Here is a 16,705-nt window from a genome sequence, read left to right as displayed (position 1 = left end):
AAGAAGTGGCCAAAAGCAGCATCAAGTTCAGTGAAACTAAGGGAAGCATGACAACAAAGGCATTTTTGGAACCTATGTCAAACAATTTCCATGTAAAGAATGAGGTCAAACACATTTTTATAGTGAAGCCAACTTTTTACAAATACACAGACGTACATAAAATTTACCACACGGTAACTAAATTGATAGTGCCAGATGAAAAGAGATGGGAAGAATTGATTGATTTACTGGATTGAAGGGTAATTCAAGAGCAATAAAAAACCTTCACAGTGCAAGAGCCAACACGATGATTAGTTAGGCATAACAACACTATTTCGAGTTGACTCAGCAACCAAAACAATCAAAAGAGGGCCAACTTTCTTTTCAACAGTCTATGTGGCCTATTATTTTTCCAGGATTAGATGATATAGTTTGTAATTAAGATAATAATACATTGTCAGTTTGACAATGATTTTGTAAAGCATTTTGTAATTTTTATTATAAATACTTCACTGTTTGAAGTATCAAGGGTTGATTTCCAAATGTAATTTCCTTATGCATATTGTAATTTTCAAGTACTGAAGCATCAATAATAAAAAGGACCTTTAACAAGATTCATGCGGCGTACTAAATGGGGATGTGTCTCTTTTATCCATTTGTTTAAACATTGTTTTTCCTTTCTCTGTTACTCTAAATTTCTAAATTGATCAACAAAAATTGTGATAAATAGGATTTGTTACTTAGAGCACCTTATTTTGGTTGTTGATAATTTTAATGTTTTCTACTAGAGTCAAATCTAGGAATTCTTAATTGCTCCTGGATTTCTAATGAACCTTACACTTCTCCTATTTCACCATCCATTTAATTTATGAAAAGATCCACTTAGTGCAACCTAGCTTTCCCTGTGAGAACTCCTCCAAAGAATTGATGCAAAACTCGAGTTTAATTTATAGACTCCATAGCCCAATGGAATTATAACACTCAAATCAACCAAACCAATGAAACAAAATAAACAAGTACAATCATAACTAGCCTAAAACTTACACTAAAACAAAGCTAAATTAAATAGAGAGATCCCTCTCTGAAGCTGGTAGGGCTAGATCCTAGCTTCCAAAGTGGTTTTGATGTTATCCAATGTGTTTACTCCCTCAACCTCAAAAATACAAAACAACAACATAGTGGCGACCATACTAGGGAAGAATAATTTTCAATATAAAACATTATTAAACCCTGGTATCTAATCAGTATTTCTATAAATCAAGACTTATATATCATTATGAAATATATGATCCGATGTTGTTATTTTGTAAATATTCTACTTTGTCATTGATTTGATTTTTATTTGTGTGATGATTTTTAATAGACCTGGCTCCCAAAAGAATTTTCACTAGATCTCACCCTGACCCCAACCCTGCTCAATTTGTACATAACCCTAAGAAATTGGTGAGAAATAAAAGTTTTATAGAGATTCAAGGTAGTAATAGCCCATTGTCTAGATTCAATTCTCTTCCTAAGAATATTCCTTTTTCAAGGTATAACTCTCTTCCAGAGAAATTTGAAACTATTCAAGATATAGAGTTTGATTTGCCTTTCCAGCATAGTTTGCTTAGATCAAAGTCTGAGGCTTTTGTAGATAAATTTGTCATTGATAAAGCCCTACTACAACCATACATACCCCACACCCATCATTTTGAAACAAATCCTGATCTGGAATCCTTACAACAATTTGAAAAATTACAAGGTCTAGTTTCAGTGTTGGACCAAGCTATTGAAGAAGCTTTTATTCAACAATTTGTTGAATTTTTTGCTTTAACAGTTGCATCAGCCTCTTTGTCTAGATACTCTTCCCAGTATGTTCATCTATATCCTCCCATTCCTACTCATTCTATAGTTTCAACTTCCTCACCTATGATCTACCAAACTGTTATTCCTACTATCCCTGTAGTTATGAAAACTACACCTTCATTGGGTTCGTCTTCGAGTCAATCTTCCAGAACAACTATGGCAGGTAGGTATGCACCTTTGGTGTTGCCAAACTAGCTAAATGCTATGCCTGGAGATTACCAATCTAAAATTGTGACCTTTTATAGCACTGGTGCTTATATTGCTCAGGAGCATGTCTATAGGATGAATGATGTGTTTGACCTTCAAGAAATAGATGAAGCTTTTGTTAAAATGAGATTGTTTTCTTAGAGTTTAGGAGGTGATGTCAAGAAATGGTTTAGGAGTTTACCTGCAGGAAGTGTAGCCAACCTTGATGCTTTCCATCAAAATTTCTTAGCTAGATGGGAGATCAAGAAAAATCCACTTCAACTCCTAAATGAATATAAAAGTCTGAAAATAAAACCAAATGAAAGTGTGGAAGAATACTGTGAATGGTTTAATATTGTTTAAAATGCCATTCCAAAAGTCATCAAGCCCTCCTCTGGCCTGGATCTAATTTATTTTCCAGATGGTTTTAATGTAGACATGGAATATCAACTTAGAGAGAGAGACCTAGAAACTTTGGAATAAATGCAAGAAAATGCTATTAAAATTGAAGCTGACATCCTAGCCAAGAAGGCAAAACTGAAGTCTGTACATAGAGTTACCATAAAACAAGAATCTTCTACTTCTGCTATTGATCATAAAATTGATAACATAGTGAGAGTAGTGAATCAGATTATGCAAAGAGTAAACATCAATGACCAAACTCAAGTAAGAGAGAACCAAAATTCTCCTCAAAATATAAACCAAAAATTTAAAAGGAATGTTCCCCAAATTAAACAAAGAGAACAAAAGGGTCCATACCAACAGATTCAGCCTCCTTTTCAAGAAAATTACACAGATGATGAGGGGAATATTGTTGAATATTTGGATGATAATCAAATAAATCTAATGGGGGTAAATGATGATGAAACAATTTTCCTCACTCAAGAGGAGCATGAACTTTTTCTCCTAGCCCAAACTGAACTAGATTCTGAAGATTAAGACAAATATAAACAAGGGTTTGGAAATTCCATAATGGAAGTCCATAGGCATTATAGCTTTAGGAGAGAAAAGAATCCAAATACACTCAACACCAAAAACTCAGATAATCCTACTAAAAGGTCATCTGAAATTGAACCTAGAAAACCACAGATAGTCTTCCTAAGAAAAATGTAGATAATTCTAGCCAGAAAAAAGTAGAAATCCATGTCAAGAAAGTTGTTGACAGTGTTTCTAAAACTACTCAAACAGATATCCCAACCACCAGTCAACAAAAAGAGCCTATGAAAAAACAAATTATAGATCAATATGAACTTCCCAACTTTATTAAGATTCAAACATTGTTCAACATTGAGAATGAACTAGTGAAAGCTTTAAACATAGGGGAAAATAATGTATAAAACATGTATAGACCCCAAATAATGAAAGCTTTAAACATAGGGGAAAATAATGACTCTGTAACTCTGAATGATGACCAGCCTGAACTCTTATTTGGACTGGAAGTTGAAAGAACACACAGGAAGGGGGTGTTCCCCCATTCTATGTTAGCCTAAATATTCATGACAAAATTCTCCATAATGCAATGCTAGATTCAGGTGCCTCCAAAAATTTAATGCCTAAAGTTGTTATGGAGAAATTAGGACTTGACATTACTAGACCTTATAAAGACTTGTATTCCTTTGATTCCAGCAAAGTTCAATGCCTAGGTCTTATCAAAGACCTATGTGTCACTGTATCTCAAATCCCTGCTAAAATTCTAGTAATGGACATAGTGGTTGCAGATATTCCCCCTAAGTATGGCATATTGTTGTCACGCTCACGGGGAGAAAAATTACAAGGTACCCTACAGATGGATATGACCTTTGCTACCATACCAGTCTTTGGGTAGCAAAGAAGACTATATAGGCAAACCTTGATAAAATTCATGGTGAGTAATCAAGACAAACCTCACAACTATCCACTTTATTCTGTTCATTTAGATTTGGATTCTTTCATTCTTTACCATCATGGGGATATCAACACTTAAGTAATCAATGCTAAAACTAAAATTCCTAAAAAGGACCCAACCCAATCACAAATAATAGAACTAAATACTCCTCTTGAACCTCTTTGGAACATGATTTTTGATGGATCTTGTAGCAAAGATGGTGTTGGAGAAGGAATTTGGGTGGTTAATACAGGAAATAATCATGCCAGGGGTCACCCATATAGGATTAATTTTCAATGTACCAATAACATAGTAGAGTATGAAGCCCTTGTTTTAGGATTGCATTTGTTAAAAAAGTTAGGTGCTAAAAGAATATCCATTCAAGGGGATGTTGAATTAATTATCAAACAAATTAAAGGAGAATATTCATCCAAACATCCTAGGATGAGACCATACAGAAATGTTGTGCTTGACTTCCTAGAAGGTTTTCTTGAATATGACCTTTCTGCAATTTCTAGAAAACAAAACATCATTCCAAACAATCTGGCTTTTTTAGCCAGCTCTTGGAAAATGCCTTATCCTAATCAAGAATATGTACTAGAGGTAAAACATCGACCAGTTGTACATGATAACATGAGATATTGGCAGGTGTTTCGAAATGATAAACAAATTAAAAGTTTTCTGCAATCAAAAGATGAACTTCAAGACGACAGTATTGATTTGGACTCTTAAGTAGATAGTAAAATTGTTGAACATTCTAATCCAGAAAGGAAATTAGATAATTTGGATGTAAATACACTCATAGATAAAATTGCAAATAAACTAGAATTGCTTGAAATAGACCCTGAAAAGGAAGAATTTGAAACACTCCAGCTTAAAGATAATGTTTTGGCTAGAGGTCTAGTTCCATTAGAAGAATTATTTGATTTCAATGATGTGGCTAAAAATCCTAAGATTGAGCGCTCAGGAACAACAATTGAATATTGTAATTTAGGTACTGAAAAAGACCCCAAAAACATAAAATTGTTTAAATCAATCCCAACAGCTAAAAAACAAAAATGTATTGCTTTATTCAACGAATTTAGTGATATTTTTCCATGAGCTATGAAGATCTTAAAACATATGATATAGAAATCATACAACACAAAATTCCAATTAAAGAAGATCAAAAATATTTTAAACAAAAACTTTATAGAATAAATCCAATTCTGATGCCTTTAAGTGAGAAGGAAATCAAAAGAATATATGATTCCAAAATCATAGTTCCCTTTAGGTACTCTAAATGGGTTTTCAATATTGTCCTAACCATGAAGAAAATAGGTGAAATCAGATTGTGTATATATTTCAGAAATCTAAACAAAGTTTCCCTAAAAGACAATTATCCCTTACCTAAGATGGATCATATTTTGCAAAAGGTAGTTGGATCTTCTAGGATTTCCTTATTAGATGGATTATGAGGTTATAATCAGGTCTTAGTTCATGCACAGGATCATAACAAAATAGAATTTACCACTCCATGGTGTACCTTCATGTATGTGAAGATGCCTTTTGGATTAATGAATGTTGAGGCCACATTTCAAAGAGAAATGGATATTGGTTTTGCTGATGAAATTGGCAGATTTATTGTGATATATCTAGATGACATAATTGTATATTCTAAATCTGATGAAGAACATTTGCTGCACCTGAGAAGAGTTTTTGAAAAATATAGAAGGTTTTGGATTTCACTAAATCCTAAGAAAACAGTGTTTGGCCTTGAAGAGGGAAAAATTCATGGTCATATCATATCTAACGAAGGTATCAAAATTGATCCTAAAAGGATTGAAGCTATTATGAAAATAAATCACCCAAGAAATATTAAATAACTTCAGTCATTTATTGTAAGAATAAACTTCCTGTGATATTTATCCCTAACCTTGTAGAACTTCTCAGAAACATCACAAACATGCTAAAACGAGATTCTGAAATTAGGTGGAACCTTGAAGCTAGGCAATCATTCGACCATGTTAAACAAGAATTAACAAAGGCACCAGTCCTTATTAGTCCACATTTTACTAAGGATTTTATATTTTTTTCATTTTCTTCTGAACATACTGTTGCAGATGTCCTTTTGCAAAAAAATGATTATGGATATGAACAACCCGTTGCTTTCTTTAGCAAGGCCTTGAGGGATACTAAACTCACATATAATATAATGGAGAAATAGGCTTTCACATTGATAAAAGAAATTAAAGATTTCAGAGTATACATCCCTCATTCTCATATAATTGGTTATGTACCAAATGCTGTAGTTAAAGATATCTTGACACAGAATGGACCAGATGGCAAAAGAGGTAAATAGATTGCCATCATACTAGAATATGACATGGAAATCAAGCCAACCAAACTTATCAAAGGACAAGGATTATCCAAATTGATGGATGAATCTAATTTTAATGCTTTTGATATCAACTTTATAGCTGAATTGGATGATCAAGAGGAACAGGCGACTCCACAAATAGATGAGGCTTTCAAGACCTCACCCTGGTATTCAGATCTTATTTATGTTTTATTTAATTTAAATTCTCCTCCCGATATAACAAAAACTAAGGCTAGATTTCTGAAACTAAAAGCAATCAAATTTTGCATCATAGAAAATGTTTTATATTAGAAAGATGTTGGTGGTATTATACTAAAGTGTTTGTTGAGAGATGATGTAGAAAGAATAATGCAGGATTTCCATAAGGGTGACTGTGGTGCCTATTTGTATTGGAAAACCATTGCCCATAAGATCCTTAGAGTTGGTTTTTACTAGCCTACACTTTTCCTAGATGTTCATAAAAGGGTAACCTCTTTCCACAAGTGTCAAATCTTTGAGGGAAAAATAAAACTTTGCCTTTACCTTTGAAGCCCATATTTGTTGAAAGCCCTTTCCAACAGTGACGATTTCATTTCATTAGAGAAATCCATCCTCCATCCTTTGCTCAAAATAAATGGATCCTTACTACTACTAGTTACTTCACCAAATGGATTAAGGCCACTCCTTCTAGACTAGGCACGAATGTTGTTATCATCAAATTCTTAGAAACCAATATCCTATCTAGATTACAAACAACGATGCAGCCTTTATGCCTAATAAAATGATATATTTATGCAAAAAATTTCATATCACTTTGGGGCATTCAAATCCTTATTACCCACAAGGTAATGGGTTGGCTGAATCTTCAAATAAAATTATATTAAATATTATCAAGAAGTTATTAGTAGACAACAAAAGGTCATGGCACAACAAGCTCATAAATGCACTTTGGGCTGATAGGCTCACCACAAAGAAATCAATTGGCTTGTCACCATACCAATTGGTTTATGGAATGGATGTTGTTTTTCCATCCTCTTTGGGAGTTCCAATCATGATGTTGATTCAGGAATCGCAGGCTGAGCCAAATGACATTCAAAGGAGACTTGATCAGAAAATCCAGTTGTAGCAATCTAGGGAAGAAGTTTATAATGAGGCTCAGGTCATCCATGAGAATATCAAGAAAGTTTTTGACAGAAGGACAAAAGCAGATGATTTCACCTTGGGTGATAAAGTCTTAAAGTTGGATTCTAGAAGAGAAGACAAAGGGAAGCATGGAAAATTTGAAAATTTATGGATGGGAACTTATGTCATTTATGTTTTCAGAGGGAATAATGCATTATTTACCATAAATTTAGATGGGACAAAATTACCTGGTGAACCTGTCAATGGTAGGATGCTCAAACACTATTTCTCTGAGCAATAGAACTTTTCCTACCATTTATCATTGTAAATATCATTTTCCTTATTGTTTGGATTGGTGACCTATTAATAGAAGTTGAAGCCCGCAAAGAAGACCCTAAGCTTCTATTAATGAGTTACCATAAGTACTACAACAAAGAAATCAGAGGTAGATATAGCTGAAATAAGACACTCAAGGCTATTGATCACATGTTATTGGCACCTCATAAGGAGAGTGCCATCCCCAGTTGGAGCCACTATTAGGGTCCTATAATTTATAGGATCTCAAGGTAATTGAGTATTGTATCTAAGAAACCTTATTTTATAAATACTTGTCAATCTGCCAATGATTTCCAAATAAAAGAAAAGGAATTAAAAAAAAGAAAAGAGGGTATAGATAAGAATATTGACAAAAAGGATAAAATATTGAACCCCACCAAATAAAGAAAAAAAAAGGAATAATACTGAAAGGGTTGCAACTCTAAATGCCACTACTCATAGATAGTTTTTTCTTTATTACTAAAAATAAAAAGTTGTGTGAAGCTTGTTCAAAATGCCACAATCACTACTTTTTAGTTTAATCATAAAGTGTAATCATGATTAAATTCCTTTCAACTTCTATAAACTAGGTAGAGAATGAAGACTTACCCTAAAGTTTAATCTGGGTAAATCACTAGTTAGGTAGAAAATGACATTGATCCAATTGTTTAATCTAGATCAATAGGATGAATAAGGTGTTGGTGTCAGCCTTTGTAGCCTTCCTCCAGTGATCAAATATGCTCTTACAAAGTGATTTTAAGGTGTCAAGGTCAATTTTGTCATTTCAAAGAGTCTTCAAGCAAAATTTGGTCACTAGGCATTAGGTCTAGGGTTTGCTTTCACTCCTTTCAAAGTTGCCCAAATGTCAGTCTATGTCACTATTCAGCTGCGTCTATCATCATTCATATGGTTTTTATCATCATATCAGGTTCCATTGGGTCATGTTACACCTTGTTCATGCTTCAGTTGCACCTAGGCAAGGTTCATTTCCCTCTCCTAAGGTTTTGAAGGCAATTTCTCTTGAATGGTCAAATCATCGAAAAAATTTGTATCCTGATGTTCATGCACCTTCCCCTATCATTAATTTACCTTATTAAACACTTCCCATCGCTGAGATTCCCCAAATTCCTCATTTTTCCACAAACCCTAGCTTCTTGCCACAACTTGGCAATTTTCTAAGCTAGGCCTATGTTTTGCCCTTTTTGACCCCTTCCCCTCACTCAATCTCTGAGATTCCACTTTCTCCTACTTCCTAGTATCCCTCCCTACTTCCAAAAATTTCCCCAAGAATTTAGAAGCCCCTTATCCCCTTCATTTCGCTTCATTTTGACAAATCTCTTGTTCCACACATCGGGGTAGGTTTTAGTCAAATGATGTTTCTGAGCAATAAAATATTAATTTGGGAAACATGAGAGAGGTTTTTGTCCAGAACAGGCCAAGGAAGAAAAACCTCCTTCACTTGTTACAGAGGTGTCATGGTTTTAGATAAATGTCAAAAATACAATCGCCTCAGGAGAATTCATGCACCTCTGACGTGACCTTGGGAAAATCAATTTTTCTCCTAGCTTGGTTGGCAAAATAACTTTCTTGATGAGTCAAAGGATAACTAGACAAAAATATCTTTCCAATGAGCTATCATGAGCTCAATTTGGAGTTCAGGAAGGCATTCAAAAGTTGACTGTAACAGCACTATGCCTTGAGGCAGCCTCATTTGGCACATTTTGACCAGTCTTGGGAGATTTGATTTTTGACAAGGCAAATGAACTCCAAAGTGAAAAGTTCTAATTGTTTTGGAAAGTAGACTCAAATAAATTTCCACCGAGCTATCTTGTGTCTGCTTTTGACACCAGGAAGGCCTCCAAAAGCCTCCTGCAAAATGGCGCTACCCATATAAGGGGCGCTACACATATAGCTTCCCCTGCCTTTGCAAAATAACACTGGCGCTACGCATATAAGGAGCGCTACGCATTGGGCCAGAACATAAAAATTTTTCCACTGCTCTTCAAAATTCAAATTATCTCAGTCTCCTTTGGCTCCTGTAAGTTTAAATCATCTTGCTATTATCTTTGGTCAGTGTTTGGAGTTGTTTGAAGATCGGTTGTATGAGTATGAATGTTGAAAAACACAAACCCTACTCTCTTGTAAAGAAATGCCTCTTTAGGGTTTGAATTTGAAGTTGTAGAATTTGACTTTGGTGCCAAAACATTCCATATCTCACTTGTATTTTCCTTTCCCCACTACTGTCATATCATCATACAATGCCTCCCTTTTCCCTATTCGCTTTAAAATCACTCATATCACTTCATCCCTCTCCTATTTCCCTATATCCCATCCCTAAAACTTGCCATTTGTTACCACTTTCCATCCTTCATATCAGTTATAGGTTCCAAAATTCCATACAGTCAAGTGACTGTGCTCACATCCTTAATTTCACTTGACTCAAGCATATTTTCTTCACTTAATTGAATCATGTTGTTACCATAGCTCATTTTCCCACAGTCCACTATTCTCACGACCCTATTTCCCACAGTTCCTCCCACATTTCACGTTTGAAACAAAAGCACCAAATCCTCATTCTTCATCTCATTTAAGCCAACACAGATTTTGGAACATCATGGAGGCGGACAACAACACATCATACAACCAAGACAGAGATTGCACCACTGAACTGCATACACCAGGAGGACACTGAAGCACCGTGAAACACCTGATCCACTCCGGATTTTGGCCGAGGCTTCGTTGGCTGGGCATGATACATGATGGAGGGTCTTCGCTCCAAATTTGAGCAAATTCGGAGAAATTTTTGTCATTTTGAAATTTTTTGGTCCCAAAACAGATTTTTCAGCTATACGAGTAGCGCGTCGACGCGCTCGCTTTTGATTGGGACACTTGCTGGAGGGAAACTTTATATTTTTGGGTTTGTCATGGTAAGTTATGAATGCTCAATTATTTCCAGAGCATTTCATCAAGTTCTAGATGATCAAAAGGCCCAAAAACATCATGAAAACCACCTTGCTGCCACCTTTTGCACCAGCAGGAAGTACTTCTGGGAGAATGCAATTTTGAAGGGGAAAATGAGCTCCAAATTGGGAAATTCCACTTGTGCTGGATAGCAGACATCCAGGGCTTTCCAACCAGCTATTGTGAGCTTGATTTTGATGCCGGGAAGTGCCCCAAAAACAGGTTGAAATTCATGCTACGCGTATGGCTCAGGGGCGCTACGCATACAGATTTTGGTCAATTTTTCACTTTCCAGCTCAGAATTTCGGCCAGTTATGACCAGTTTCACCTCTTCATGTGATTTTTGACCGAGCTTGATATAATTTGATGTACATGATGTAAACTTGGCACTTATTTACCATATTCTAGATGATTCATTTACAAAATAGCAAAAATTTAATGTAATGAATCAGTTTCCTTCTTTTTAGAGGCAGGTTGTTTTGGTCACCTAGATTCTTGCTCCATGTTTAGAATTGGTTCAAACCGCTCCTAGAAGGAGGAACTCGACCCCTAAAGGTTAGGGAATGGGTTGGCTTGCTCTATATTATGTAAATTTTCAGTCAGTAGCAAGGGTTGGACTCTTGGGAAGATCTTGGCACACTATTGTACATATTTTTCATATTTTGGCTAAGGAAAGATCAGAGGTTTTGCAGCACCTGTTGGGATTCTTGTGGCTTTCAGTTCTTGATGGTGTTATCTCTTAGTTTATTGTAAGTTTATTCATGTTTAATCTATGTCATTCCCTTTTTATGCTTCTGGAACTAAATGAATGAGTAAATGAGGTTGAATCCATTGTTTACAGTGCTCTTCCTTTAAATTTGTTTAGTTTTACATGTTTTCGCCAGTTTGGAGAGGATCCATGTTCTCCCTTGCCCTCTTCAGCTCCTTGTCGTTCTGATCCATCCATACACCTGATCAAAGGCATCAAGACTACTGCCTACCTCGCCCCAACTCGAATTCTGCAAAGATCTGGCCTTATCCCCGGACCCAAAATTGGTTTTCCCGTTTCTCCAACAAAAAACTCAAAAATCTAAATCAAACTTTCCTATCTCTTTACTAGCCTAAAATCAGTATTAATTTTGAGTCATCTCAGCCCCTTTGAAGACCTTTTGCCGAGATAGACCCAGAGAGAGCCCTCTCCTGTCCTTGTAGGGCTAGCTACGAGGCTGAGCATGGTTTGATGTGGCCTCGAGTTTTGCCTTCCTTAGCCTGAGGCAGATTTGAGCGCTAACATAAGGGAATAGGTTAGGTAGTTTTTCCATTCTTTATAAAAGGAAATAAAGTGTGTTTGTTAGTGTAAGTGCACCCTAGAGGAAAGAATAAAAATTTCTATTTTAGATAAGCGTAGGTAGATTGGGTTATTTGTAAATATTTTCACATGTAATTTTATCCTAAGTTTGAGGATGGGATTAAAAAATAAAGGCAGATAGGTGTGCTATGTTAAAAGTTCTTTACATAGGTGTGTTATGGATAAAGTTCTTTATATGTTATGTTTTTCCTTATCCTAGGATCAAAAAAGAAAATATTAAAGCACAAAGAGGACAAAGTTCTTTGTCACATCAAGGTTAAAGTACACTCCACTCAGCACCCTCAAGATCCACTCTCACACTTCATCCATGACCTTTATCCATTTTTGTCTCCCCTCTCCATTTTGTCTTTACTGCCAGGGGGGTCTGAAAAGTAGTTTCTCCCACGAGGCCCCATCCCTTACGTGTCGCCCTCTGGTGATTTCGCACCCCCCCTCATAGTTAACTTCCAACTACCCCCTCCAAAAACCACTTTCCCTCATCTGCTCTACCGCACCCCACCAATCTCTTCCTACCACAGGGCATAACCATTGGCCTATTAAATGTGTTCTTAGCCAAATGACCGTTCTCCATTTAATTCAATTTTCTCCAAGGTAATCGTTTAGCCTAATGGTCCCACACCATTTTCAACACGACATTCATCACAGTGTTTAAAAGCTCTTGAACCTATCCATCTAATCCCTTTTTCACTTGTGTTTTATGTTATTGATGTTTTCGTGTAGTAGTCACTCTCAAAGATATTCCGCGATGAGATCAAGACAGAAAAAACTGATAGTTTCCTTCCATTTTCGCCTATTAGTCTGTTATTCTTCTATGCTCGGAAATCCTACTCTGCAAATTCATCCCATTTAGAGATTTTTACAATCATGCCTCTTAATACTAAGACTCAAGATAAGCCCGTTAATCCTTTAATTCCCCCTTCTGTAGATTTAGATCATATAACTTTAGTTGATAGGGATTACAAGATAAATGAAAGTCAGTATGACTGCTAGTTTCTGGAATTGTATTATTGGTTAGAGGATAAAAACACAGACATAACCGATGAAATTGGGCTCTAGGAGTCAAATCTCCCCCATTATATTTCCCCCTTGACATTCCAAGCCCCAGAGTTTACCAGAAGGTGTCAAGCTTGCTATATCCCTACCCAAAGAGCCATCATTGCCCCTATTGTTGACATTCTTTTCACCATTACAACTCAATCCATTGACCAAATGATGTTGGCCCCCACTATGGAAAATGTTGCCCCTTTCTCCCTAGAAGCCCTCACCCAACTTTATCAAAAGTTGGACATTTCCACCAGAGCCATACCTTTTGAGATTTTCTTGCCAGAGAATGCCCAATTACCTAAAAATAATACTCCATATCCTTCTTCCATTTTCCCTGATCAGGCCAAGCAAATTATTTCCATGATTTCTTACATCTTAGGCTATCATTCTGATTAGTGGGTAGATGAGCCCATTTTAGGATTACTTTCCATATTTTCCATAGACAGCAAGCCCTCCTTGGTGTTCAACTTTAGTCATTTCCTGGCTGATAGTATCCATGAACAATTCATAAAGTTTCCTATCGAACAAGTGTTTAATTACACCTCAATTTTGATTTATATGTTCCTCTATTATCAGGCTGACATATTCAATTTTGCATTACAGAAGCTTGATGATGTAGGGAACCAGCAGCCAATAATCTTTTGGACCTCATTGGTCATGAGAGAACATCAAGAATTCACCTACAATAATTTTATTGAAGATTTTGTTCATCTAGCCATGAACATTATAAACAATTTAGTACAACCCAGAATCAGTGAGGAAATCAAGATAATTCTGCATTTGTCAGACCAAGCAAGGACCAGGGATTGTTATTCATACCAAAATTACACAGAAATCAGGGTATATGGTTGTGAATTGGCCCCCTATAAACTCCCCAAATACCTCCCAATGAGGATTTTTTCCCTGGAGTGTATCACGCATATGCTAAATTTAGATGACATACACTTCGTAGTGGTCAAGAAGAAGGCACAATTCAGGATAAAGACAGAGGTGGTCCCATTTTTATGCAACACAAGGACAACAGGTGAAGAGGAAGATATAATGCTTAAAGAAATGAAGTTCAGTATGAGATTTACATGGTCTTATGACCCCTGTGGCATTATTTCAAAGCTCAGAGTGGAGAACAAGAACACTCCTTACATTCATACTTCAAGGCTAGACATAGAGTAGTATGCCAATCAACTGGAGTCGATAGAAAATACCTTGTAGGAAGCTGAAGAGCAACTTGTTCCTACTTCTAGTTTATAGTCTCCTATTCCTCAAGAAAAATCAGGCAAAAGACAAAGGGAGGAAGGATCATCATCTACAACTGGGATTTAAGCTAAAGAATTTAGAATCAACTATAGGAAGAGAGCAAAGGTAACTCCTAGAGTAGAATTGGACAAAGAAACTGAAGAACAGGCAACCATCATCATCACAGATTCACCACTTGAAACTACCAAATTCACAACATCTCCTACTAAACCTTCATCTTCACAGGGTCACAAGGAAACTGAGCTAGAATCACAAACTATCCAAACAGAAAAAGAGAAGACAATTTTTGACAGGTACAGGGAAATAAAGCTCAAGAATGAAATTCTAAAAAATAGCACTTATAACCAATTCTGGAAGCAGACCTCTAGCTCACAGAGTAGGTTGTTGTCAGTCTTTGATACAGAGCATGGAAAAATGTAGATGGCCTTTCTTGAGGCCCAAATTCCACAGCCAAAATCAATAGCATATTACAAAAGCACCACTTTTTAGGTCAGCACAAAGGTCATATATCCCATTGATCAAATGGAGATGAACAAGAAAACTGGTGAAATGATATCCTCCACTTTGACTAACATTGCTATGTCACTTTCCAAATTGCAGGTTTCTTTTGCAAATGTTCAGTCATAGTTGAAAATGGAGAAAGTGTCCTCCTTGGCAAAGGATAACAAGATCAACTCTTTGGAAGACTTGGTGATTAAGATAGGGTATGACCCTAAAGATGTCAATGTTGCTGAGGAGATTGTTAAAAATAAGAACCTAGACATTGCAGCCTTAAGAAAGCAGCTCAAGCTAGTAGCCACAAAAGACCCAATGACCAAAGATATTGAAGGTGAAGCACATAAAGCAGACATGATGAAATTGATCATAGAACAAAATGTACAGATTAGGCAGATGGAGGCAAAGATGGAGAAACTGATAAAGGAGAAGGAAGACAATTTGAAGATGACTATTGTCCCCCCTGGATGCCATACATATTTATGAGCTTCCATCAACAGGGGAAAACAGTGCAACTACTTCTTCCACTCAGACAACAATTGTTGAACAGGTAACACAGACCCTACAGAATATGTCATTACAATCTAAGGAGATTGAGAATTTGCAAGGCCAACTCAAAAGTTTGGAGGTGCGAAAGGCCAAAGTTGATGTTGCCCACATTATTGAAATGGAGAAATCGCAGAGATTGTTGGAGAAGTTGCACAAGGTAGAGAGACAGACTTCAATTGGTCCGACCTTGGCCCAAGCCAAGGAAACTATTTGGTTGAATATATTAGACTCTATGAATGAGATTTGGCCTTCTATCCAAATCATATTTGAGCGGAAAGAGCTGATAGAGAAGGCTACAGAAACTATTGTGCAAGGAAGAGAAAATTTGGGTGAAATTCCCACAAAAGCCTCTAATATAATCAAGTTTTTAAACTTAAATTCCAAGTATGAGCTGGAGGAGGTAAGAATCAGTGATAGAAATGACACCATTCTAGAGGTTAAGAAAGTCTTCACAAAGAGAAATATCATTGATCAGTTGGAAGAAAGGTGTGAAACCTTAGAGTTGCAGGTAAACAAGTTCACAAAAAGAATTGAAGCCTTAATCCAAAAGGGACTGCCTAGTATCTATGTTATAAATGAAAAATTGATCAATCAGGAAGACTATATCCTAAAGATAAAAGAAGTGGCCAAAAGAAGCATCAACTTCGGTGGAATTTAGGGCATCATGATAGCAAAGGCATTTTTGGAAACTATGTCAAATGATTTCCATGTATAGAATGAGGTAAAACACATTTTTACCGTGAAGCCAACTTTTGCCAAATACACAGAGGTAGATGAAATTTACGTAGGGTAACTAAATTGACAATGTCAGATGAAAAGAGACGGGAAGAGTTGGTCGATTTACTGGATTGAAGGATAATTCAGGAGTGGTAAAACAACTTGCCAGTGCAACAACCAGCACGACAGTGAGTTCAGGATCGCAACAATATTTCAGGTTGACTCAGCAACCGAAACCATCAAAACAGGGCCACCTTTCTTTTCAACAGCCTATGTGGCCTATTCTTTTTCCAGGATTAGATGATATAGTTTGTAATTAGGCTAATAATACAATGTTAATTTGACAATGATTTTTTAAAGCATTTTGTAATTTTTATTATAAATACTTCTTTGTTTGAAGTATCAAGGGTTGATTTCCGAATGTAATTTCCTTCTGCATATTGTGATTTTCGAGTACCAAAGCATCAATAATAAAAAGGACCTTTCAAAGGATTCACATGGTGTACTAAATGGTGATGTGTCTCTTATGTTCATTTGTTTAAACATTGTTTTTCCTTTCTCTGTTACTCTAAATTTCTGAATTAATCAACAGAAACTATGATAAATGGGATTTGTCACTTAGAGCACCCTATTTCAGATGTTGATAATTTTAATGTTTTCTACTTAAGTCAAATCTTGGAATTCTTAG

Source organism: Pinus tabuliformis, chromosome 3_1 (genome assembly GCF_031772625.1).
Source record: "Pinus tabuliformis cultivar Carrire ecotype Pingquan chromosome 3_1, CPIR1, whole genome shotgun sequence".
Classification (NCBI taxonomy): domain Eukaryota; kingdom Viridiplantae; phylum Streptophyta; class Pinopsida; order Pinales; family Pinaceae; genus Pinus; species Pinus tabuliformis.
The sequence above is the reverse complement of the archived record's forward strand: the minus strand, read 5'-3'. Positions refer to the sequence as shown.